At 36.0% G+C, this 24,346-nt stretch overlaps 1 protein-coding gene across 8 annotated transcripts in view; it reads left to right on the forward strand.

The window, feature by feature from the left end:
• The first annotated feature begins 3,198 nt into the window (after positions 1-3,198).
• Positions 3,199-24,346, forward strand: part of APBA2 (amyloid beta precursor protein binding family A member 2) — a 384,993-nt gene continuing 363,845 nt past the window's right edge. For 2 of the 8 annotated variants that reach the window (XM_074294972.1, XM_074294981.1), the window contains exon 1: positions 3,210-3,283. The gene's annotated coding sequence lies outside the window, so the exon portion shown is untranslated. Of the gene's footprint in view, positions 3,284-3,473; positions 3,570-3,774; positions 3,870-24,346 lie in introns of those variants that run through there. The other 6 variants (XM_074294973.1, XM_074294978.1, XM_074294979.1 and 3 more) reach the window with 6 other exon arrangements.

Here is a 24,346-nt window from a genome sequence, read left to right on the forward strand (position 1 = left end):
ATCACTTTTTTTCTTTTTTTAATGTCAGTTAGGTCTGGGATTTTTTTCAACTTCTTTACTATTTTCCTTTCTTCTTCACATAGTTTATTTGTCCTTCAAAACTCTTACAACTGTTATTTGTTCCACCACAGATATTTTTTAAATAGTTTGCTGTTCTCTTCCTTCTTTCTTCTTCTTTCCACTGCATCATTCTACCTTTCTCTTCTGTAAGCATCTCAGGGTCTGTGATATTAGGGTCCAAGGGTAGCACTTTCACTATCCTTGATGCAGAAAACAGTTTTTTAAATGGCTTTTACTAATCTTTTCCAATTTTCTTATATTTATAGATCTATTTTTCTTTTCATTCTTTAATGCCCTTGAGATGACTTTGTTTAGTCTAATATATGCTCAAGATTAAAACAAAACAAAACAAAACAAAAAACAAAAAACTTGCCTCAACTTCCACTGTTTCTCTGTGCTGTAATAAGGTGATTTATTAGAATCACCTTTTATGATTCTTTTCTCACCAATTTAGCATTCTCATTTCAGAAGCAAGAAAGGGGCACACAGGATTGAGAGATTTTTCTTTGTTTTGGCATAGTCAAAAGACTTAATCACTAGGTACTTATTGGTGATATGTGTCTCTATTACTAGCTAAGATGGTCTTTAGAAAACAGACTCAGCTTGTTCTTGGGGACATACTTGAAGCCATACCAGCATAGTGAAATCTGTCAGTACTCTGCTGGCATACTCTTTAAGAACCCAAGGTCATTTCTGTTATGTGATGAGGCCTGGAAATAGGAATTTTTGGAGATTTAGATTTCATATAAAGAGGAATTTTTTTAGTATTTATTTATTTAATATCTCAATAGTGTTTTATTTTTTCCAAATACCTAGGGAGATTGTTTTCAACATTCAATTTTTCTCCCTTTTTTCCTTATCTCCCTCTCTCCCCAACAGAGAGAAAGAAATCTGATAGATTTCATATTTCATATTTGTCATGTTGTGGAAGAAAAATCAGACCAAAAAGGAAAAAAAAAACATGAGAAAGAAGACAAATAAAAAGGTGACAATACTATACTTTGATTCATATTCAGTCTCTATAGTTCTCTCTCTGGATGTGATTGCATTTTCCGTTTTAAGTCTGTTGGAATTGCCTTGAATCATCATCTTGTTGAAAAGAGCCAAGTCTATCACATTTGATCATCATATAATCTTGTTGTTACTGTGTATAGTGTTCTTCTGGTTCTTACTTCATCCAGCAACAGTTCATATAGGTCTTTCCAGGCTTTTCTGAAATGAGCCTGCTTGTCATTTCTTATAGAACAATAATATTCCTTTACCTTCATAATAACTCATCCAGCCATTCCCCAAGTGATGCCTATCTACTCAATTTCCAATTCCTTCACGAGAAAAAAAAATTAAAAAAAATAATTAGAGCTTGCCAAAAAGTCTAATCAAGCAGACTGTTTGACCACTTGTCAACACAATAAATGTAATTCTTATTCAATTACAGGTTGCTATACACATATGAAGGGCAGAAAGGTAGTACATGGGATAGAGTGCTGTACCTGGAATCAGGAAGATTCAATTTTCTGAGTTCAAATATAACTTCAGACTAATTTTGTGACCTTAGGAAAGTGACTTAACTCTGTCTCACTTTCTTCTTTTGTAAATTAAGCTGGAGAAGGAGAAGCACTCCAGTATCTATGCCAAGAAAACCCCAAGCAGAGTCATGAAGAGTTGGACACAACTGAAAGCAATTGAAGAACAACAAATACACATATGAAGTGATACTTTGGTTGTCTTTTAGTGCAGATGTTCAGTCTCCTTTAGAAGCCCAAATACAGATTGCCCAAATTTTGATCTAGATTTTTCTAGAAAGAAAACAACAAAAAAAAACACTTTGAAGTTTCAAAATTGCTAAATCATGTCTGTCTTATGTTGCTGAAGTGTCTTATCCGCATTAGAAATTAAATTAGACATATATCAAGGTTTGATGATATAAGACTGGTAAGGTTTCAATAAAAAAGGCACTTATTAAATATTAACTATGTGGTAAGGGTATTTTGAGTGACTTGATAACTAAAAAGTGGAATTCCTACCACAATTCATTAGAATTTGTAAAATCCATGTTAAAAGACTACATCAAATACTTTGTAATTATTGTTTCATATGTGATAGAGTCCCAGTCTAAGATTTCTGAACATACTTTAAAAATGGAGTAATTCACTTGGAAATAAGAGGAAATGTCATTCCTGGAATCAGAACTATAACTAGGCAGAGACACTGGGCCTTTACTCCAGGGCAGAAAATTTGTATAAGGGCAAAGAGAGCAGAAAAGAGCTTGATTTCTCCCCCTGCATTATTTCATAGGGAAGCATGGCTCCACACCTTGCAGTAGCCTAGATCCCTTGAAGTGTCTGTAATGAGGGGGTGGGGGTAGGGTAGGCAAAATGCTCCTTTTCTACTTTCTACCCCAGATGAAAAACTTGCTGGTTCTCGCATACACGATTCTGCTTTGTGTAATGCTGCCCCCTGGTGTTACCATTTTCATGATGTCATTGCTTTGGGGGGACAAATTCCAGGCCTCCTTTGATCTCCATATTTTGGGCCAGCCAGTTTGACAACAACCATTTAGTAAGCACTTGCTGTGTACTGGGTAAAACATTTTGAATTGATAAACTTTGGGATACAGCTAATTGTTGTAAGTGGAACAGATTCATTATATGGTAGCGTTTATCCATGGAAAACAATGTAAAGGGATGCAGGAGGGAGCTCCTGCCCCGTTGGGTCTTGATTCCTCTCTGAATTAGACCCACACCTGGGTGAATGGCTTTGAGATGAGAACTACCTCGGTGGGAGCGCAGCGGGGCAGTCACCCTGATCAGGGGCTGGACCACGCTTTCTCCTTACTTTCTTTCCCGCGTGCCCGGGTCTCATCCAGAAACATTAAACTCCAGTCCCCATTAGGGAGGCAGCTGCGGGGAGATGAGGGATGGAGGCCTCTAGCAGAGACTGAAGGGAGAGGAGGGAAAGCTTTGCCAGGCCTAGCAACAGTATCCAAGGTTGGGAGGTTTTCTTTCTTTTTCTTTCCCTTCCCAGCATTAGAGAGCAGCTTGAGTTATACAGATTCTGGGGCGCCGGGCTTGTCCTCTATTCAGCTTCCTGGGTTAATTAGTAGTCTCTGTGTGTGGCTCTCAAGCAGTCACACAAAAGAGCTGTTGCAGCTGCCCCTTGTTCGTCTTCTCCAGGAGGGTGGGGGGGAGTGGGGGGGGAACCATTCAAGCATTTCCCAAGACAGGTAAGGAGAAGAAAGGAAATAAAGCTTAACTTGTCAAGCGAGTGCAAGCCCTTGTGTTTGTGCCTGATGGGACCTACCTTGGTATTTGTAAAGATAGATGGAAAGTAGACGGAGAGGTCGGCAAGAGAGAGGATGAATTTTTTTCCTGTCCGGGGAGTAGTGCATGCTTGGCCCCCCCGCCGCCCCCTCCCCCCAGCCCTGGCTCTGGAGGAGGGATGCTGCCGCCGCCACCCCAGCCGCCCCGCTAAAGCTTGCAGACAAGTGCCTGCGATGCCCAGGGAGCCAGGTGGGGACGGGGATGTGGGCGGAGGACAGGGCAGGGCTGGGCAGGGCCGGGGAAGGAGGGCTGGGAGCGCGCGCGGCGCGGGCTGGGGGCGGAGGGGCTCGCCGCTGGCTCAGCTTCTTTACTGTGGGAGTAGTCTGCTCTGGTCTGTCCCTCCGTGCGTTGCCTGGAAGGTGGGGGGGGGGGTGTTGTTTATAGCTCTGCCTGCTGCATGCATGCAGGGGATGGATTTCAGAGAAGGCTCCTGACTGATACGGAACCGCTTTCCTTTCTTGCTGCTATTGTGGGAGAGAGTGTGGTGGGGTGAGTGGTCGGGGGCGGGGGGCGAGAGCACGGCTGCTGTGGCATCTTTCTCGTTTCTAAATAATTAAGCAGTAGGAAATGTCCGTGTCTCAGAAAGGTTCGGCTGACTGAGGGCTCTGCCCCTTTCTTTCTTTGAAAGTCTTTTATTGTGGTGTGCTTTGGGGGCTTTCACACCTCCCCCCTCCGTCTTCTCCTTTGCATCTTTGAGTAAGTAAATGCCTTCTAGAGAGAGGGTCATCCTCTAAGTAGGGGTGGATGCTGGGCTTTAAAAATAAGCGTGCCTCTCCTAAATCATACCTCTCTGTATCTATTGTGCTCTGCGGGAGAGCTGGAAGTTCATTTTCTTAATGCACTTGAAGATGGCATAAAAGTCCCCCTGTAACTCGGCACTCTCCGAGTTTGCATTTGTCTCTCAATTTTCATGCCTCCAGTGTGGCAACTGAATCAGATCTCTGACCCCCCCCCCCTTTTCCCCCTTTATAATGAGTCTGGAGGGAAAAGCCACCTAATTAAAAAATCATACAGATCACTTTTTCCTGATATAAACACTGTGACAAACCTGAATATGCATTTTCGGGGCCAGGCTTAGCTTGCCTCCACGAAAAGTATTTTCATATTGTTACAGGAAATAAGGGTACTGTATGCGGATGCCGAGTGTTCAATAGGGAAGAATTGGCAAGATGTACCTCAATAGCTGACAGGTTATGCTTTCTTATTTATGAAGTTGACTTGTTCTGGTTGTGATTACATCCTGACAAGGACACAAAGATCACTCTCCTTCCAGATATACCAATCTGATAGCAATTTCTCGCCCCCCCCCCTTCAAAAAAATGCTTTCCTGTCCTTAGGACCATATTTTGCAACCTAGCTAGACTGCTTTCTATTAAAAATGCGGTATAAGATCAATATTTTAAATGTTGAATTGTAAAATCCTAAAAAAATGCACATCTTTAAATAACTTTTAAAGTTTATTACATGAAGCTTTAGCTTTTTTTAGAGAATAGACTGTCATCTGAATAGCACACTGTTAAGAGACCTAAAAAAATAGATCTGAAGAGCAGTCTGCATAAATGTTGTTTTTGATATTTCAGGCACAGGATCCGTTTTATTAGTTGTTAATTATGCTGAACCTTAGTCTTGATCTGTTTTTTGCTTTCATAAATAATGATTGCCTAGTCTGTGATTTCTAGAAGTACAAAAAAGTAGACATCTGTAATCATATATTGTTCTCTTATCCTAGAAGACATAAAATACATCAAAATAGTACCATCATTTTAACATATTGTTTACATATGAATGATGATTTTGTTGCTGTGCAGTAGTAGTTGATGCCTTATGTCACTTGCCCATCCTCCTCTCCTCCTTTCAGAGCTTTCTTCTTTTGTGAGGTGATATTGAAGTTCTAAAAATAATTTTCTACCAGAGGTTTGGGGGTTTAAAAAGGAAAACTTTTCTTGAAATTCACTTCTTGTTCTACCTAAGAAATGTTGAAATTTATATATATTGTTCCCCAGTATCATTCCTTTGGGTTAAAGACAATCTCCTACATGAAATAGCAGCTGCTTTTTACAGTGTTTTTGTTATTATCTGGGGATAAGAAGGGGGAGCTATTTTTCTTTTTTCCATCTTGTCCCTCTTCTCTCCTCCTGTTTCCTCCGCCCTCATTCCCTCCCTCCCTGCAGACTGCAGATTTGAGTTTACTTAGCTGTGACTTCTGGACAGTTTTTGAGGCAGTATTGAGAATGCAGTCTTATCACGTGACCTCTTTGATGCTTTGAATGTCACTACTTTCATTTCTGTGCTAAGAAGCCTATGGACCAGAGAGTGGAATAAATATTCAAAGAACCTGATGGAGAGAGAAGTCAGGCAGAAAGTACAAGAAGGTATTAAATCTGTCTTGACTCGGGAGGAAAATGTCCAATTTATTAGGAAATGAGATTTAGATTGCTGTTTTTCAGTTTCACCTTTCTTCATTTAGAGCTTAACTCAGATATGATTAATAAACGTTTGAAAAGAAATTCTATGCATTATTTGATGACCGGAAGAATCAAGTCAGGTTTATATGATACCATTAAATTATAGTGAGATGCAGGAATTGTTGACTAAGTTATCTAGGTATTCAAATGGAATTGTTTGTAAGCCAAAGTAGTGACCTCCTGATAAACTTTCTATTTCCAAAGAGTTGTTCTTAGGCACCTAGGAATAAATGCCTTATCAGATACTGTGAAAGTAGATCCTTATCGGATTTTCTAGAGAGAGGAGAGTTCTAAAGAGGTGTTAATTAACTTTCAATAGATTTCTCATTATTTTCTGAATAGACCTGGCCCAGGTGGTCTTCTTTTTGGTTCAGTATGAATTTTTGGCTTAGATATATATTTAACCTGGAATTCCTCTAATATTTTCAATGGCGTTTTTTGTTTGTTTGTTTGTTTCTTTTTTTTTTTTTTTTTAATTTAAAGTTTCACAGGAATAATTGTTGGTGATGGATTGTGAAATAGAACAGTTTAAATATCTGACTTGTCAACTAAACTTAAAAAAAAGTTAAGTAAAAATAAAAGATAATTGTAAAAAGAAGCTAATCACACCCTCTAGAAGCTAAGATATCGTGCTAAAACACTTTTAGCTTTTCCTAGACACAACTGAAGAACTTAAGAGGAAAAACACATTTACTGGTGATGTTGCCTTTAGGTTGAGCTTTGTTTAAAATTGAGGTGTTGTGCAAAATTTATTTGCCTATGGAATAAGAAGGGAATATGGAGGGAGATTACTGATGGAACTGTGGTAGCTACATTTCAATATGTAAGCTAATAGAACTGTAATTAAGGAAGGGACAACAAATCTTAGTCCTGAGGTGAAATTTTGGAAGGTTTAACAGAACCAGTACTTAGCAAGAATAATTAGGTCAAAATAGAAAGTCTCTTGTGGTGGTACCTCTCCCTCTCCCTTCCACTTCTCAATAGCTAAAGTTCTTCTTCAGCAAAGTCCTGGTCAATCTCTGTTCCCTTAATAACTTTCTGATATTCTGGGGCTTCAATATAGTGTTACTTGCCTCAGGCACAAAAGTAGCTATTGCTAACAATATCGCCCTGTAAATCAGACTGCTATTCTTATATTTTGGGCTCAGGGTGGATTAGGGAGGGGGTGAAGGGAGGAGGGGAGTCAGATAATTTGTCTTTAAAACTTTAGAGAGAGTACTAGTCTCTTATCTGTGGCTTTATATTAGGAATAATATGACATCATTTAATGACATCATTTTTTAATACTCATAAAATACATCACAGTAATCTAGGGGATTCTTTTTCTCATTTTACAGACAGGGAAATTGAGGCCCCAGATTCAAAAACTTGCTTAAGATGCCTTGAAAAGTTAGTGACAGTCTATAACTTAATCAACCCAATTCCTAGGTTACTCCTTTATAAAAACAATTTTGGATGATTTCAAATTGCAAATTTTAGTACAGTGATCAGGTAAACTATGAAAGGTGTGTCAAATGCAAGTGTTTTTTTTTTTTTTTTTTAGTAATCACAAACTAGAATACTTGCTGAAGGCCTCCAGGGCCACAGGTAGGAGGGGAAGTTTATATTTGGCACTTCTCATATCTCTTTCTGTGCTATTCTTTGGCCTCCACATTGAAACAGTTTTACAAAATTGTGAATATGAGGCCACATTTTGGAATGGAAAGTTCTTTTCTTTTTAGCAGAGACCCAAGTTCTAATACTGACTCAGATACTGGGCAAACTACTGAAACTTTGAGTTTGTTTCATCATCTGTAAAGTAAGTATAATAAGAATTTAACTAATTACTTCATAGTGTTATGATGAAAACAATCACCCTATAAACCTGGAAGTGACATATATATATATATATACATATATATATATGTATATACATATATGTATATACATATATGTATATGTATATAAATGTACGTTATTAGTATTATAGATGACCTGTCTGTAAAGCAGAACTTGAAAGGACTTAGAGATCATGTCTATTGCCTCTGCCCAAGTTTTTAACTTCAGATATATTTGTTTTTAGTGGTTCTGGAATGTTTTGGTCTAGGACCCTTTTACAGCCTTAAAAATTATTGAAGAGCCTCCCAAACAGTTAAGTGAGTTTTACCTATTGGTAATTTATCATCTTAGAAATTCTAACATCTTAGTATTGTTATGAAAATAGTTTGACCTCATAGGCTCCCTGAAAATCTTGGGAACTTCTTGTCCAACATAAAAAAAAACAAAAACAAAACACTGCTCTAGTTTTACACATGAGGAAACTTGGGCCTAGAAAAAGGAAATAAATTGTTCAACGTCATTCAGCTAATAAAGGACAGATTTTTCTCTCATTACTATATCAAGTTTGTTTCCTCATCATCATAATAATCAGGATAATAAGACCTAACATTTATAAAATGTTTTAAGGTTTGAAAAATGATTTATATGTTATTTCATTTGATCCTCAACAAATCTGCAAAGTAGGTTTTAATATTACTTCCATTTCACAGATGAGGGAATTGCCATTGAGAGGCTATACTCATCTTCACATGGCTATTAAGTATCTGAGGGAAGACTGGAATTCAGACCTTCATGGATCCAAGTCAAACATTCTGTGTACTGTGTCATCTATTTGATTTCATATATGATCTCCTCTTTAGCTTAAACATTATGAATTTGCCTGAACTATTCCTAGGGGCTGGTTGAATTTTATTTTTAAAATTTAAAAATTGATATCACCTTTGTTCCTGAATATCCTCCTCCCACTCTTTCCCACCCAGCAAGCCATTCCTTGTAACAAAGAAAAGAAAAAAAAAAAGAAGGGTTAGTGAATTTTAAAAGAACTGATATAAATTTGGAACACAAAATCTTACAGAAATAAATATTTAAAATTATCTTTATACATATTTGGAAAAATAAAATACTATTGAGAAGAAAAAGAACCAATATGAATCTTTAATTTGTTTCCCAATCATATCCTTCTGTATTCTGTCTCCTGTTCTCTATTTGGTTTTCTAGAATGGCTCCCTTCCCAGAAAACCAAAGGGATGCAGAGTGGTTTAATGGATAGGGAGTATAAGACTTGGTGTCAGGAATATCTGGGTTTGAATTTTGCCTCTGGTAGTTATTAGCTATATTATCTCTGAGTCTCAGTTTCTTCTTTTGTAAAAGGAGTATAGACCTATCTAAATGATTTACTTCATAAGATTTACTTCTTGTGAGGCTCTTTTGAGAATGCCTAAGAAGGTCTGTATAATAACCGCAACAAATATATCTTGCATGTACAAAGAGCTTTAAAATTTGCATAGCACTTGATAGGTGAAATTGGACATTGAGATGATTTTGGTGGCAGTTCCTATTTTTCACAACAGAACAGCAAAGAGTATGAGAAGCTCTTTTAATTATTGCCCAAGACAACTCTTTTAACCTGTGGATCTCTTGCTTCCCCTGATTTTGTTTTCCTAACTTCAATGGGATTGTTACATTAAGCTATTTTAGACAGCCCCTCATTATGTGCATACAAATTTGTGACTTATAGGAATATGTAAAAAGTTCTGGGATGTCATTGGTATAAGGGAACTTTTCTACCATGGTAGATAAAACTTTTGCTGTGACTTGGTTGAAATGTTTTAGGGAGTTGTTTGAGACACATAAGGGTTAAATGACTTGCCACATAGCCAGTAAGTGCTGGATTTGGGGTTTGAATCAGTCATCATTTCTCCAAACCCAGTCCTGTATTCAGCATTAAACTATATTGCTTCTGCACTTATGGAACATTCAGAATAAACCCTGTTTTATGCTACCTGCTGTGCTTATAGTCATTTCTCCTTTCTGTGAGCTGGTATGTTGTCAAGTAATTATACAAAAGAATTGAATATTGACTAAAGCAGAATATAATTAGGAAGGGACAATCTGCTGGAAGAACTGGCATGTTAATCTAAAATATATATGATTAAAGAAAACCATCCATGTTTTTCTTTGGTAGAGTCCTATTCCATTGTCTCATTGTGGCATGAAGGTGGTTTTTGATTCTGAAATACCATATAAAGAGACCATGAACTTTGGGACATTGTGACAAGCTAGAAATATTTCAAGTATGTCCATAATGATGGCTTGCCTGTCTTTTTTTTGAAGATAAATTTAATTAGGTCTGAGTTGGTCATCAGGTGATGAAGATTTCCACCATTCTCCAAATCATGAAAACCATCCACCAAGGCCTTGTGTGGTTGTGAGTTTTATCAGCAGATGAAGAACTCACGCTGATGAAATCATATATCCTTGATTTAGCCAGTGATTTGACTGTATGCTATTTTGGGACAATCTGTTTGACTGTTCAGCTGGTTAATTGAGATTTGACAATAAGTGGTTCTAAAATTAACTCTGGCATGTTGAGTAATGATAGCTGAATCTTATCACCCACCATACTCCTCCCTTCCCTGCCACACACCTGGACCATAGAATTTTAAGAACTGGAAGGGACTTCCAGGAAGAGACCATTTAATTCAACTTGTACATTTATAACTAAAGAACATAATGCCCTGAAAGGTTAGTTGGTTTCCCTAAGGTCACATGTCTAATTAGATCCACATCCAGACCAAAACCCAAATCAAAAAAAAAATTTTTTTTCTAGACCTGATGTTTCTTAGTATACCAAGACAACCTATTTTTCTTTCCAGAGCTTGGCCTAAGGAGTATTTTCACTGTTTGGAGGTTAAGTATTGGGTATGTTTGCCTGGGTAAACCATGCAAATCAAGGCAAGCCTCAATAGCGCTTGACTAGTAACTAATACCATAACAGGAGGACAGGATTAGTTAAACAAACATTTAATGAAGTACCACTGTATTAAAAAAAATAGGTAGGTCATACCATCCCCCCCAAAAATGTATCATTAGTAGACCAAGAATAGAGATACCTAGAGAAACTGTATGGAGAAGTACATGAGCAGCAAATGTGCATGACTATAGTATGTGTAATCATGGGGATAATTAACATCTATAGTATTTCAGGGCTGATGAGGTTCCTTAGTGGTATATATAACAGGATCACAAGTTTAGGATTGGAAAGGGTTATAGAGGGTGACCTTTCTAACCCTTTCATTTTATATATTAGGAAATAAAATCTCAGATAAATTGAATGAATTGCTCAGTTACATAGTGTCTAGGATGGGAGGCAAATCCAAGTCTTGCTTTCTTTACTGTCACTGTGATGATTCCATACTGGTCTCATCCCTCTGCTCATGTAGGATGGGGTTTTTGCCAAGTAGTATTCTAATGGCTTTGGGTTCACTGTTAGGCGTTTCTCCACTGGGTATCTGCTGAGCTTTTCTCTGTTATCAACTTCTGAATTGCATCTTTTTTAGGCACCTGCTGGTCAACTCGGCTCTTTCTTGCTAGGAGGCCTTTGTCTGATAAAAGCAAGCTAACATCTTCTTAGTTACAGCCAGATATGAGCTAGTACCATAGCCCAGCAGAATGACCTCAGGCTAAGATTAAATCTATATTTTGAATTTCACTTTGTCCTGCTAAGAGAATCCATGTCATTATCTCAGACTGATAGCTATCTTAGGATTAGAAGATCTTTGCAATTCCCATTTAATTTCTTGTTGTAAAACCACAGCTTTTATGAATAATTTCTGAGGTTGTTTTTTCAAGAAACAACCAGAGCATTCTTTCTGCTCCCCCCACCTTGTTCAATTTCCCCAACTCTAAAATCACTGTTGATCTTTCAAGCAGATGAAAAAAAAATGGGGGCAGAATATAGGAGGAGAACCGTACCACTAAGTGGATCTGTGTGGAATATCCATCTCAATGCTTTGTTCTGACAGAGATGCTTCAGAACTATGATTTCATCTTGTAGGTTGCTGTATCAATGCAGAGCAGCACATCACCTGTAACTTTTTGAGGAGTTAACTAACTTTTCCATTTGCACAACTCTCTTCTCTGGGTTCAAGGATTGTTGTCCTTGAAATCACTGCTTCTTACTCTGATGACTTTCTCTATATTTGTGTTTCTCTTGAGACTTTGCCTCTGATCCCTCTTGCATGTTGTGTCCCCTACTGGTCAAATAACTCCCCTCCTAAGCTACATGGCCACAGGGGGTGAGAGAAGAGAAAAAAAATCTCCTTAACTATTATTGGAGTCTTCTCCACAGGCATCTTCTGGATTGCAATCTCACCCACTGAGCAGATATGCCCAGGGTTTAGTTATTTAAAACCTCCAGGAGGTTTTTTTGCTTAACCAATTGAGTTGTTTCTTTTTATACTTCTTTTAGAGAGATGCTTATGCCTTGGTACCACCAACTGTGGCCAAATTCCTTTTTATACTTAGTTTTTAACTTCTTTTAAAACCTTGTGATTTCATAAAAAGCTTTCTGATGATGGTAACGGGGTAGAGATTGGTCAAAGACCATTTTCTCATATAAGCATTGCAAATTTCATTAAAACATATCACTACCCCCATTACTATTACATATTGACTTTGAAATAGCCATTTTTTCATTTGTATAAAAATTAATTGGGAAGAAATGTAAAAATATCAGTGTAAGCAAACAACTGAATAAATTTTTTGGAAAATGAGTTAAGAAAAAAGTCTACTCTTATGGATCTAGGTCATTGTGGAAAAGCATCTGTTACCTTATCTTTCTTTCACAAATTATCAAATGAACTTTCTCTGTTCTCTGCTATTCGTGTTTTGAAGAACTTCAGCCCAATATATAATTTCAACTATTGCTCATAGGAAAATATTATATGTTATTGTCTCTCATATCTGGAGATGGTATTGATAGTGTTGATATTGTGTATTTAAAAATTGTTATGCATTTTAAGCCCTTCATTTTTTTAGAAATATAAAAAATAACATCTGAATGATGTTTATGTGAATGATAGCTCATGTCATGTGGTAGGAAGCCTTGTCTTTTCAGAAGGTAAGTACTATGGAGCAACCTCTTAGTGTAGGTCTCTTTGGAAGAGCCCTCAGTGGACCCACAAATTATAGTATGGGCGTCCTGCAAAATGGATGCTAAAGAATTCATTGAAAACATTAACCTCTGGGTCCTACTAAGGGTGCCTCCTCAAAGAGTGGGGTCAGATCCAATACCATCTTCTGTGCGCTGCCTAGTTTCTCTAATCTGGCTGAACACTAATTTTACTTCTCAAGCCTTGTAGCCAAATTCTTCAGGAAGAAAAGGATTCACAGTTGCATGATTCCATGTAGGGAAGGTAGGTGTCCAACCTTTATTGATGTTTGCTATTATGGTACTCTGCATTTGTCTTCAGAAGCCTTTAGGTGGGATCCAAATGATTACAGAATAAAGTTTTATTGTATTATCTTGTCATTTAACACTTTCCATCATATGGCCCCAATCAGCCTTTCCAATCTTATGTCCACTATTATATTTTCTCTGCTCAGGCCTGACTGGTCTTAGTCTTCTCCTGAATTAGCTATTCTTATGTTCATATTCTTATGTTCTGTCCCATACTAGGCCGACTTTCTGCCTTCCTATCTGTTGCTCAGAATCTGATCCATCAGAGCCTAGTTTAAGTCCCAGCTACTCTGTGAAGCCTTCCATGATATCAATGCTCAGCCATCCCTTTGCCTCTTGAGCTCCTTATAGTATTTATTCTATGTTCTCACATAGATTTGTTATTTTCCTTGAAAGCAGAGGCAGTCTTTTCTTTTTAAAAATTATTAGTATTCTTAGCACCTAGAACAGTGCTTTGCACATCAGGAACACTTAATGAATGTTCATTGATTGATTGCTTGCCTTGTATTTGGGTCATAGCTTTAGAGCTGAAAAGTAATTTAGAGGTCATCTGAATATATATTGTTCCTCTGGGCACACTGTCCTTGAGAGCACTTACTATGTTTTATACCTTTTGATGTCTTCCATGGCCCATGACACAGTGCCGTGCACATAGGGGCTTGATAAATGCTAATTATTTGACAAATTCATCATTTCATGGCTACAACTTTCATGTAGAGCTATTATTATTTATCTCCATTCTGTTTCCTCATAGTCAACTTGATATTGTCAGCCAAAATGTGGGTCCTTCTCTGTAGCTGGCCAGAAGTGTTCTCATTCTGTTATTTACTTTATTCTACTGCTATACTGCTATCCAGAACTTCATAGGTCTAGAACTAGAATGGATCTCAGAGGCTCCTTAGTCCAACCCCGTCATTTTACAGATGAGGAAATTGAGGTCTCCCATGAAGAGTTTATAAAGTGTTTTCCTTATAGCAACAGAGGGATCCAGTACTGTGGAAAGAGCACTGGCTTTGTAGTCAGAGCACAGAGGCTATATTCTATCCCTGAAGCCTGCTCCTGGTATACTCTTGGGTAAGTTGACTAAAAGCTGGCAAAATAAAAATAGCTAATATTTATGTAGTACTTTTTTTTTTTCAAAACTCTTAAAAATAGTATCTCTCAGTTAGGAAGGTGCAATTAACCACCTTTTACAGATAAAAAAATTGAAGCAAGTTAAGTGATATTCTCAGGGTCACACAGTGACCACATGATCTTCCTGATTCCAACTACAGCAGTCTATCTATCATGTTACCTAGCTGCCTATTAACTTATTGGATTCTAATCTCTTTATTTATAGAATAAAGGGATTGAACTAGGGTATTCAGTTATAGATCTATGATCCTATGAACTCTGTTCAGTAGGTGACTAATGTATGGATGATAATTATTAAAATGGAGTTAGTGTTTGCATTGCCTATCTTACCCTATTGTAAGAATGTAGAACTAAAATAAAATAATATAAACTGAACTGTTAACCTTAAAATCACATAAATATTAACTTTTATTATAAGCTCTTATTATTAACTATCACCTCCATCTTGTAGATGAGAAAATGGCACCTGAGGTTGTGACTTGTCTAGGGTCTCGTAGTTAAAAGCTGAGGACCTAAGGCTCAGATATGATTTTTCTGACTCTGGTTAATTGTTTTGTCTTGTATGGTGGTAACTATCCACCTAAAGAATTGGAGATTGCTAAATGGAAAAGGAGTGGCTTGTCCCTTTTTCTCCTGTTCTGTCCCTCCAATCTTCTCTTTACAATTACACAAACTCTCTGCTTGTATAATTATAAGGCATTTTGCTTATGTACTTGTTTAATAACATTTTGTCACATCTGACTTTGATATATCCTTCTGCCTCATTGTTATGTCTTAGATTGCAAGGATCCAGAGGAGAGTCTATTCAGTTAGTCCTGTACAGTGTCGTTCTGCATAGTTAGCAAGCAGATGTAAAAAAAATGCTTTTGATTATGGTGCTACTGAAAATGAATTATTGAAATCAATAGATGTTCTCAAACCTTAATATTGATTTTAATTTTCTCTCAAGCAGAAGAATCACTTGGTTGGACATTCATCAATTTCCTTTCTTTTGTATTTTTTCCTTTTTTGGGCTGGGGCTTAGTTCAAAGGTTTTCAAGAAGGAACAAACATCACATTATCTTCTTAGGGAGGGGTAAGAAAACTGAAGAACAAAGAAAAAAATGATGGATATAAGATATAACAGTGTAACAGTAATTGAAACAAAACTGATACTTGTATCTTCTATTTAATAACTTACTAAGACATTTTAGGTTAAAAAAAAATATATGACCATTAAATCCAAGAAGTGGAAAGTTAGCTCTGCGCTGCTTTATTTAAGGTATCACTCATATTACCCTTAGTTTGGGGAGGCACAGTTGAAATCTTTGTTTAAACTAGTAGTGGGCCTGACCAAAATGACTGGGTGCTTTTTTGCTATCATCTGTTTACTGGTGAAAGAACAGCTGCCACCATTTAGCTGGATCTATGCTCATGGACTGACTTTCTTTATGTGGACCATCAACAATTTAATCAAAAGAAGCTTAATCATCCTCATTCTGGGCTTATCATAATGAAAAACGAGTATCCACAATTTGTAAGGATCCACATATAGCATAGCAAAGAAACATTGCTGTTCTCAAAGTTGTTGGACATTCCAGGTGATGTTTTATTTTTTTTTTTTTAATTGAGCATTTAGTTTTCTTTAGGCAGGACTAACTCAGAGGAGACACCAGTTATTTGTCATAGTATCTTTTATCCATAGAATCCTAGGAAATATGAATTACATTTTTGTGAAGAGTATTTTCATGAGAGGAAGAAAAGTGATTTAAAGATAGAAAAATATGAAAAATTATCCAAGATAACCTGGTATAGAAACAAACACAGAAATGGAGCTAGAATAGTAACACATTTCTATAGCACTTTTAAAAGGGTACAAAAACATGTCATAAAATTTGTAACAGTACAATTTTTAGTTTAGGAATCTAAAGTACAATCACTTGCCAATGATTATACTTAGTGTAAGTAAGTATTGGAGCCAGGAGTCAAACCCAGTGAAGTCAGGATGATGAGGAACATCAGATAAAGATAATAGAAACAGTAAAATCTTCACTGAATTTGAATGAGTGGCTTGTAGATTAGTGGTAGTTTGGGAACTAGGTAGTGTCAGCAGGACTGACCTTATTAGGAGGCAGAAAGGATTGTATCCTACTTATTCCTGCCTATGTTCTCTATTACCCTCTGAATGATATTGATTTTTAATTCTTTGGAAATTGTAGTATTCTATATCTTGAAATCATATAAAAAGAAATGATTACTTGATGTGATTTGAGGGGTGCCTATACCCAAATATGAAATGCATTGCTTGTCATTATAACTAGCTAGTAATGAATACTTATGAAATATCTATAGAATTGAATTGTAGTTTTATTTCTTTGGTTCTTAAATGCCTTCTACATTACAAGTGCAATTTTGAAATAAGAACACTCTTAAGGAGAGTCATATTTTGAACCGTTTTGGCAAATATTTGACAACGTGAATTCAACATTTATTAAGTCATTGCTATGTGTAAGGCACTGTGTTCTTGGTAAGAGTGGTACAAAGATGAGAAATAGTCTTTGACCTTAAGGATTTTAGACCCTGATTGGGGGGGGGGGAGTCTTAGTCAGAAATAATTTATATAGATTAGAATGTAAATGCATGACTTAAAATCTAGTTTTTAGTAAAGATTAGATTTCAGCAAGTTGAGAGCAAGAATAAAACATAGGAAATACTTGAATGACAAAAAAAAAAAAGCATCTTGAAGGAAGGGTGCTAAGAGGAAAAAAGAAGTCAGTCATAAAGAAGGTGAAGGGGCACAGTAATACATTTTACATATTTAGAATTTTATTTATGTCCATCCCATATTGGTGTTACATAAAATATATATTACTGGACCTAGACCTAGAAATATAATGACCATGGATGTAATCTAAACCCTTTCTCATGAAATTCTCTAATGGCTTTACAAAAGAATTATCCAGGTCTACTTATTTCAAGTCTACTCTTCTTTCCACTGGTATTGAACTGATAGTTTCAAATAGAAACTTTTGGGTGCTTTAACTTGCTTCAGTAGAATATAAACTCTTCAAGGGAAAGTATTTTTTTCCATCATTTTGTTTTCAGCATCTATCACAGTGCCTTGGAATTACTAGTGTGTGCATATGCTTATTGGATTGGATTAAATTGGAAATGTGCCTGATAATGTAAAAAAAAGAAAAATACCACATTTCTAACATACATACACACAAATTTATCATAATTAGTGCAACCTTTCTCATATAAGTATTGGTAAAATAAAATGGTAGTATGTAGCCCTGGGCACAAAGTAGGTACTTAATAAGTACTTTTGCTTAATTTGACAAATCCTATACAATAAGGACATGGTTCTTTTATAAGCATGAAATTGCAAATTTCTTTCTTGATCTTGACTTCTATGTCTACTGTCTTTATCTGGTGCTCTGTGAGCTATTCATACTTTTTTCTGCTTTTTTTTCCCCCTATGCCATTTCCTTTTCTGAGCTGCTCTTAGATGTGCAAGATTCCACCTGAGAAAATTTTTGTATATGAACTCAAATTGATTTTGTGTCATTTAGTTGATCAAGGATAAGAAATGCCAAATCCTATCATAGTTCTTTCAGTCTAAAAATTAAAATCTAAAAATACTATTTGTACTATTGCAAAATGTATCCTAAGGATATGTATATAAAGTTCTGCACATGGTTCCAAAAAAAACAATGATCCAAAAAGAAGATGAATGAGGCATACATGTATACATATATATATACACACATAAATATGTGTATATGTACATAAATATGTTGTAACTATGCCAGTATGTATATATACACGTACACACATAAGACATGGAAGTATGAGTGACTGAAACTTCAGACTTAGTGAAGTCTCACAGTGTGAGATAATAGCCAAAAAGTAATGTGATTTTAGGTTATGTTTCTATCAATCCAGAACAATTATACCTAGCATTTATATATCTTAAGTTTGCAAGGAACACTTCACAAAAATTATTGAATTTTTTTTTTATAACAGCCCTGGGAAGTATGTACTATTTATCTCCATTTTGGAGATGAGGAAATTGAAACAGACAGTTAAGAAAGTTATCAGGATGGCATGGTTTATATTTCCCCTCATCTTATAAGAATACTATTAAGGAGAGCTAACATTCATATAGCATTTTAAGGTTTACAAAGTACATATATATATATATATATACACACACACACACACACACACATTTATATGTCATCTCATTTATTCCTGATAGCCCTGTGAATAATGTACTACATTCTGCCTTTTACAGATAAGGAAACTGAGGTTGAGAGAGGTTAAGTGCTTGTTCAGGGTCATGCTCATAGTGTGAAATGTGATTTAAACTGAGGTAGGTCTTCCTCACTCTATATCCAGTGATTACTCTTACCTCTGTACTAACTAGCTGACTAGGAGAATTGATTGAAGGAACTGTTATTTAGTCTGGAGACATGGGGAAAGGAAGCATGATAGATATATTCAAGTATTAAAATGGAATATGAAAGAGGAATTCAAGTTTTTCTTGTTAGTGTGCAGAAATATTAACAGTGAGTAGAAGTTGCAGGTTTTGACACTCTCTTAGCAAGCATTTCCCAACAAATAGAGCTGTCCAAAACTGGGATGGATGGTCTCTGGAGATTCCTCCTCACTAGGAGTCTTTGAGGAAAGGCTTTTACAGCTGGACCAGCTGACTAGTGAGATCCTATCCAACTTAACTCTGTGAGTCTGTTAACCTCTGAGGTCTTTTCCAACCCAGATTTTTGTGAAAATTTGCATTTGAAATGGAGAAGCCTTTAGCAAGTTTGAATGAGGGGACTCTCAAGTTGCTCTGTAAATTTATTCCCTAGTTGTTTCATGTTTGCATTTCATCCCTCTATAGACTGTCAGATTTTGACGGTAAGCACTATATCCTCATTTTCTTTGCTCTTCTCCTTGACCTCTCAAGTGCACAAATGCTCAGTCATTGTTTATTGACTAACTTTTGACTTGCCAACAAGATAATTTTTTACACTCATTGGAAGAGTAGGCAGAAAATCTGAGGTGTGGAACTGTGAATTGATTAACAAGGACTATCCTGTGAGTTAGTGGGGGAGCTGGGATTCGGGCCCAGACCTCCTGTTTTTGAGTCCAGTTACAATCAGCTTTGGCTCCAGACTCTTATTATGTAGCACAGCCTGTTGTTACTATGCCAGCAGACTTGCTTGGATGTTTAATTTTTATCCTTAACAGATTTACAGGTTTTTTAAGATTACATTGTCAGTGTTCTTCTATAACTACAAAATTCTATGGCAAACCATAAATCATGCTATTAATTTGTTCACATATTGTTAACCTCTGAAATTCAGTTCACTTTATTCTTTGAAAAACAGAATGATGAAAATATGGAAACCTCATTTCTAGTTGTCAGTAAAGCAAGGATGTACACCAAAGAATTTTAGGAGAGGAATACAAATGACAGACTCAGCCATTAGCTGGAATGTGTGGTTTTCTTGCATCACCAGGAGGCTTTCACCATTCTTTATAGTCAGAGCACGCAGACTGATCATTACAAAGGAGAATCGGAGCCCAACAATGTCGTCTTCTTATTAAACCTGTGGGGTTGGGACTGGGGGAGGGGTGGCTTGGTTTTCTGAAAAGGAGGCATTTTCTCTTGGTGCAAATTCCATGATAATGAAACACAAACCTTGATTTTAGATACAACAGGCCCCCCCCAAACATCTTTCCTCCATGATTTTATCTGATATGGGGTCTGCTGATGTTAATTGAATTATGAGAAATCACTTATTATGGTCTGAGTCATAGGGTGGTAGACACCTGTGACATAGTTGAGATGGGTGAGGATAAATTAAAGACAAAGAAATGTGGCTGGTAATTTGTGATTCACTAAGTTCTACATGCTCAATTGCACACTTATTAGCTGTATGACACTGCACATGTTTTTTTTTTTTTTTTTTTTTTTTTTTAACGTGTTTCCATATAATGAAAGGAGGATATCATATACCTTCTAGGATTGTTGTAAGGATCAAAGGAAATAATAATTGGAAAATTCTTAGCACAGTGCCTGGCACATGGTAGGTGCCAAATAAGTTAGTTGTTATTATTTTTTATTACTACACATAAAGTTGATTTCCAAAGAGAATATTTTCAGAAGAGTTCTTGAATTTGGAGCTGAAAGATATCTTAGGTCAGAGGTTCTTAACATTGGAATAGACCCTGTTTTTTTCCCAAAAAATTTTTTTCAAAAAAACATTTTAATAAAAGGATCTCAGAAAGTTGTTTTCTTTCATAATCTATGCATTTTATTTTATGCAATTAAAAACTTGATTCTGAAAAAAATTCCATAAGTGTTTCTAAATTACCAACAGGACCCATGACAGTAAAAAAGGTTAAAAGCACAGGTGATATAATTACAATTTAAGGTTTACACAGTGCTTTTCTCATAGCAACCCTTGAAGTAGGTATAAATATGATCTTCATTTTACAGATGAGTAAACAGAGGATTGAAGGGTTTGTAATTCCCCAAGGTCACACAACTAGATGATATTCACTTTGCAGCTCTATCTTGGCTTCCTGTCATCCAGGCCAGCATTCTTTCTATTCTGTCCATTGCCATTATATGCTATAAGGATATATTTGGATTTTCTTTTAGCTCAGATACTACTAGGACTCTATACATACTTTGTGCCTTCCCTTTCACTAAAGTTGGGCTTGTGTTCATTCCTTTGTTACAGACCTACCAAGAATTGCAGGATGATGCCTCAGAGATGTCAATTTTAAAATCTTAAATGCAAATTTTTCTCATAGTTGAAAAAGTTCTTGGCATATTGTCCTATCTTTCTCTGTTTCTATACCCCTTTTCCTCTCAGCTATGTCCTCACACCAGGCATAGTGGAACTGTAGGGATGCAGGGATTTCCTATTAGAAGCACCTTGGGGGATGAGGAGTTGTCAATACTTTTATTACTACTGCAGTCTACAAATAAATGCTCAGCAGCACATCTCCTTAAAACAGATATCTGAGCAGTCATTTAGTTGGTCTTTATTATGCTGTACACATGCATTATAACTGGAGCCCTTCTGCTAATTGTTGATCTAATTAGAAATAATGGTCTGAAGGGGAAAAATAGAGATTATTTGACTCAGGGGAATAATAGTTTTATATTACTTTTATTGCTGCATATAAGATACATTAACTCTGTGGGAATAGTAAACCAGATACTAACTGGTCAAGCCTTTAAATGCATCTATGAAAGAACTTAATTTCATCTCCCTTATCTAACTTAGATTTTACCTTCCAAGATAAGAATGCATTGGTTGATTAATCATTTGTAAATATATAACGTGCAAGAACATAAAGTATTAGAATATGACTCTCCTTAAGAAAAATTCTGAAGTCTACTTTCTTAGATGTAGTGTTTCAGAATGGAGGTGTCAAACATATTGTCCCCAACTATGCAAATCAGATTAAAATGTAATTGGGAAATATTTAGCAAAATAAATACAAATATAATAAAACATAGATAATGTTAATTACATGGTTTTCTAAAGTCAACAGGTGGCCTATTAGTCTCCTTATATATAGTTCTGTGATCCCCTTATTTATTTACATTTGATACTACTGTTCTAGTGCACTTAATTCCTGAAATATTTTTAGCAGACAACTATGTAATAGCATTTTAACATGAATCCGGTAAATATAGCTAATAGAAAACACAGAAACACAATACTTTTGAGATTGTAGCAATAAAAATAAAGGAAAAAATGTTACTGTGGAACCAAGTAGCTAAAACAATTTAAAATCTGCAGAGGAAAATTTTTCTCTATGTTTACATATTGGGTTTCAGTTGTGAGGTGTTGTCTGTTCATGTCACATCTGATTTTTGTAGTTCGGGGTTGCAAGCAGAGAGGAAGAACAATTAACAAATTCATTCAGGAGAAAGGGGAAAGGAATAAACATTTATTAAATAGCCATCATACACCAGGCACTATGCATAGCTTTTTACAAGTATTATCTCATTTGATGTTCATGGCACTATGATATAGGTACAATTGTTATCTTCATTTTCCAGCTGAGGAAATTGAGGCAGAGGTTAAGTGACTTGCTCAGGATCACAAAGATCTGTTAAAGGCTGGATTTGAACTCTGGTCTTCCTGAATCCAGATCCAGCATTTTTTCTACTATGGCTCTTAACTACTTTTTAAATAATATATTTTTAATTTGCTACTTAATAAGGTTAATTATTTGTTTAATTGTGACTTTCTATCTTGTTCATCAGTAATAACATATAAGTAACTAAGTTTGGAAAGATATGTAAAATTTAAGTTCATTTATAGAATCCATGGTCAAGGGAGGTATGGGGCATATTCAGACACAATAGGTCACTTTTATTTTAGCATTGGTCTGGTACCAAGAAATGCATTGCTGGTACCAAGGCTTTTACTATCTCATACATCCCTCACTAAAAGCTATTGGAGCTATTTTTAAAAAGCACAGAGAGGTAAATATCATAGGTAAAGTTTATCATAGGCATTTTTATAATTAAATATGCATAAACAAATAAGATGTATCACTTATCCAAGGATTTAAGCCAAAAAAATTTTTTATAAATGCATTGAAACTGTAATGGAGGATATTTCCTAAAATTATACACATAAAAATAAAGCAGAAGATGATTTTAGAGTAGAAAGGGACAACTTTTTTTAGAGTAGAAAGGGACTTTAGTGAATTTGTTGAACTTTCAGTAATATTGAGGCATCTGAAATGTTTTTCCATAATTGCAATATGTATATGTTCTCAGACCCATATTATCATATATATATATATATTTGCATATATATGTATATAATTGATTTAGATAGCCAATTCAGATACCTCTTTTTTTCTTGCATAAAAAGGATGAACTTTAGTCCCCCCCCAAATTATTAGTATTTGAGTCTTTAATAATAAATGCAGTTTATCTTATGACCTACTGAAGTTATAGTAAGAACAATCTGGATAAAACGATACTTGAAGATTACCTTATTAGTTCAGCCCAGGGTCTATCTAATTTTATATCTTTGTCAGTAACACTGAGTTCTTATAACACAGAATTTCATACAATGCTTTCTTATGCAGAGTAGGCATTTAATAAATATTGAATTTTGAATTTAGGTCATGATTGGTCTTCCAAACATAATAATAATAGCTAATATTTATTATACATCAAGCACTGTGCTGAATACTTTGCAGATGTTCTCATTTGATCTTTATAACCACCTGGAAGGTAGTAGTGTTTCGTCATAGCCAGATTTTCATAATCCCAATTGGGAAGATGGGGTTTCTTGGCAAAGATACTGGAATGGTTTGCCATTTCCTTCTCTGCATCATTTTACTGATGAGGAAACTGTGGAAGACATGGTTAAATGACTTGCCCAGTATCACATAGCCAGTAAGTATCTGACAGTTTAATTTAAAGAAGATGAGTCTTCCTGATTTCAGACTAGATACTGCCAGGGGTTCTCAAACTATGGACAGTGGGCCAGATATGGCCGGCTGAGGACGTTTATGCGGCCTGATGGGTTACAGCAAATGGGCTGAGGGGTGGAGACAGTGTGTGAGTTTTTGTTTTTACTATAGTCCAGCCCTCCAACAGTCTGAGGGACAGTGAACTGGCCTCTATTTAAAAAGTTTGAGGACCACTGTACCATCTAGCTGCTTTGGGAGGTAGGGTATTTTTATTATCCCTATTTTATAGATGAGGAAACTTGAGGCAGACAGACTTTATCTGACTTGCTTAGGATCATATAGCTAGTAAGTGTTTGAAGTTGCATTTGAATTCAAGTTTTCCTGACTCCAAATCCAGCACTATTCAGTGTGCCACCTAGCAACTCAACAGATGTTTTTCTTAATCATCCATTATGAATATGAATTTATCTGAATTTTTTCCTGAAGTTAATTATTATTCCAGCCTATGCCACCTTTTGGGCTAATGAGGGTCCTAAGTTTGCTATAGTCAGAAGCTTGAGACAGTCCAGTTTTATACACAGCTATTCTCTTATCCGGTTATACCTATGATTTGGTGAACAAACCTGTGTTTTATACTT

The sequence above is a fragment of the Sminthopsis crassicaudata genome, chromosome 2 (assembly GCF_048593235.1).
Source record: "Sminthopsis crassicaudata isolate SCR6 chromosome 2, ASM4859323v1, whole genome shotgun sequence".
Taxonomy (NCBI): Eukaryota; Metazoa; Chordata; class Mammalia; order Dasyuromorphia; family Dasyuridae; genus Sminthopsis; species Sminthopsis crassicaudata.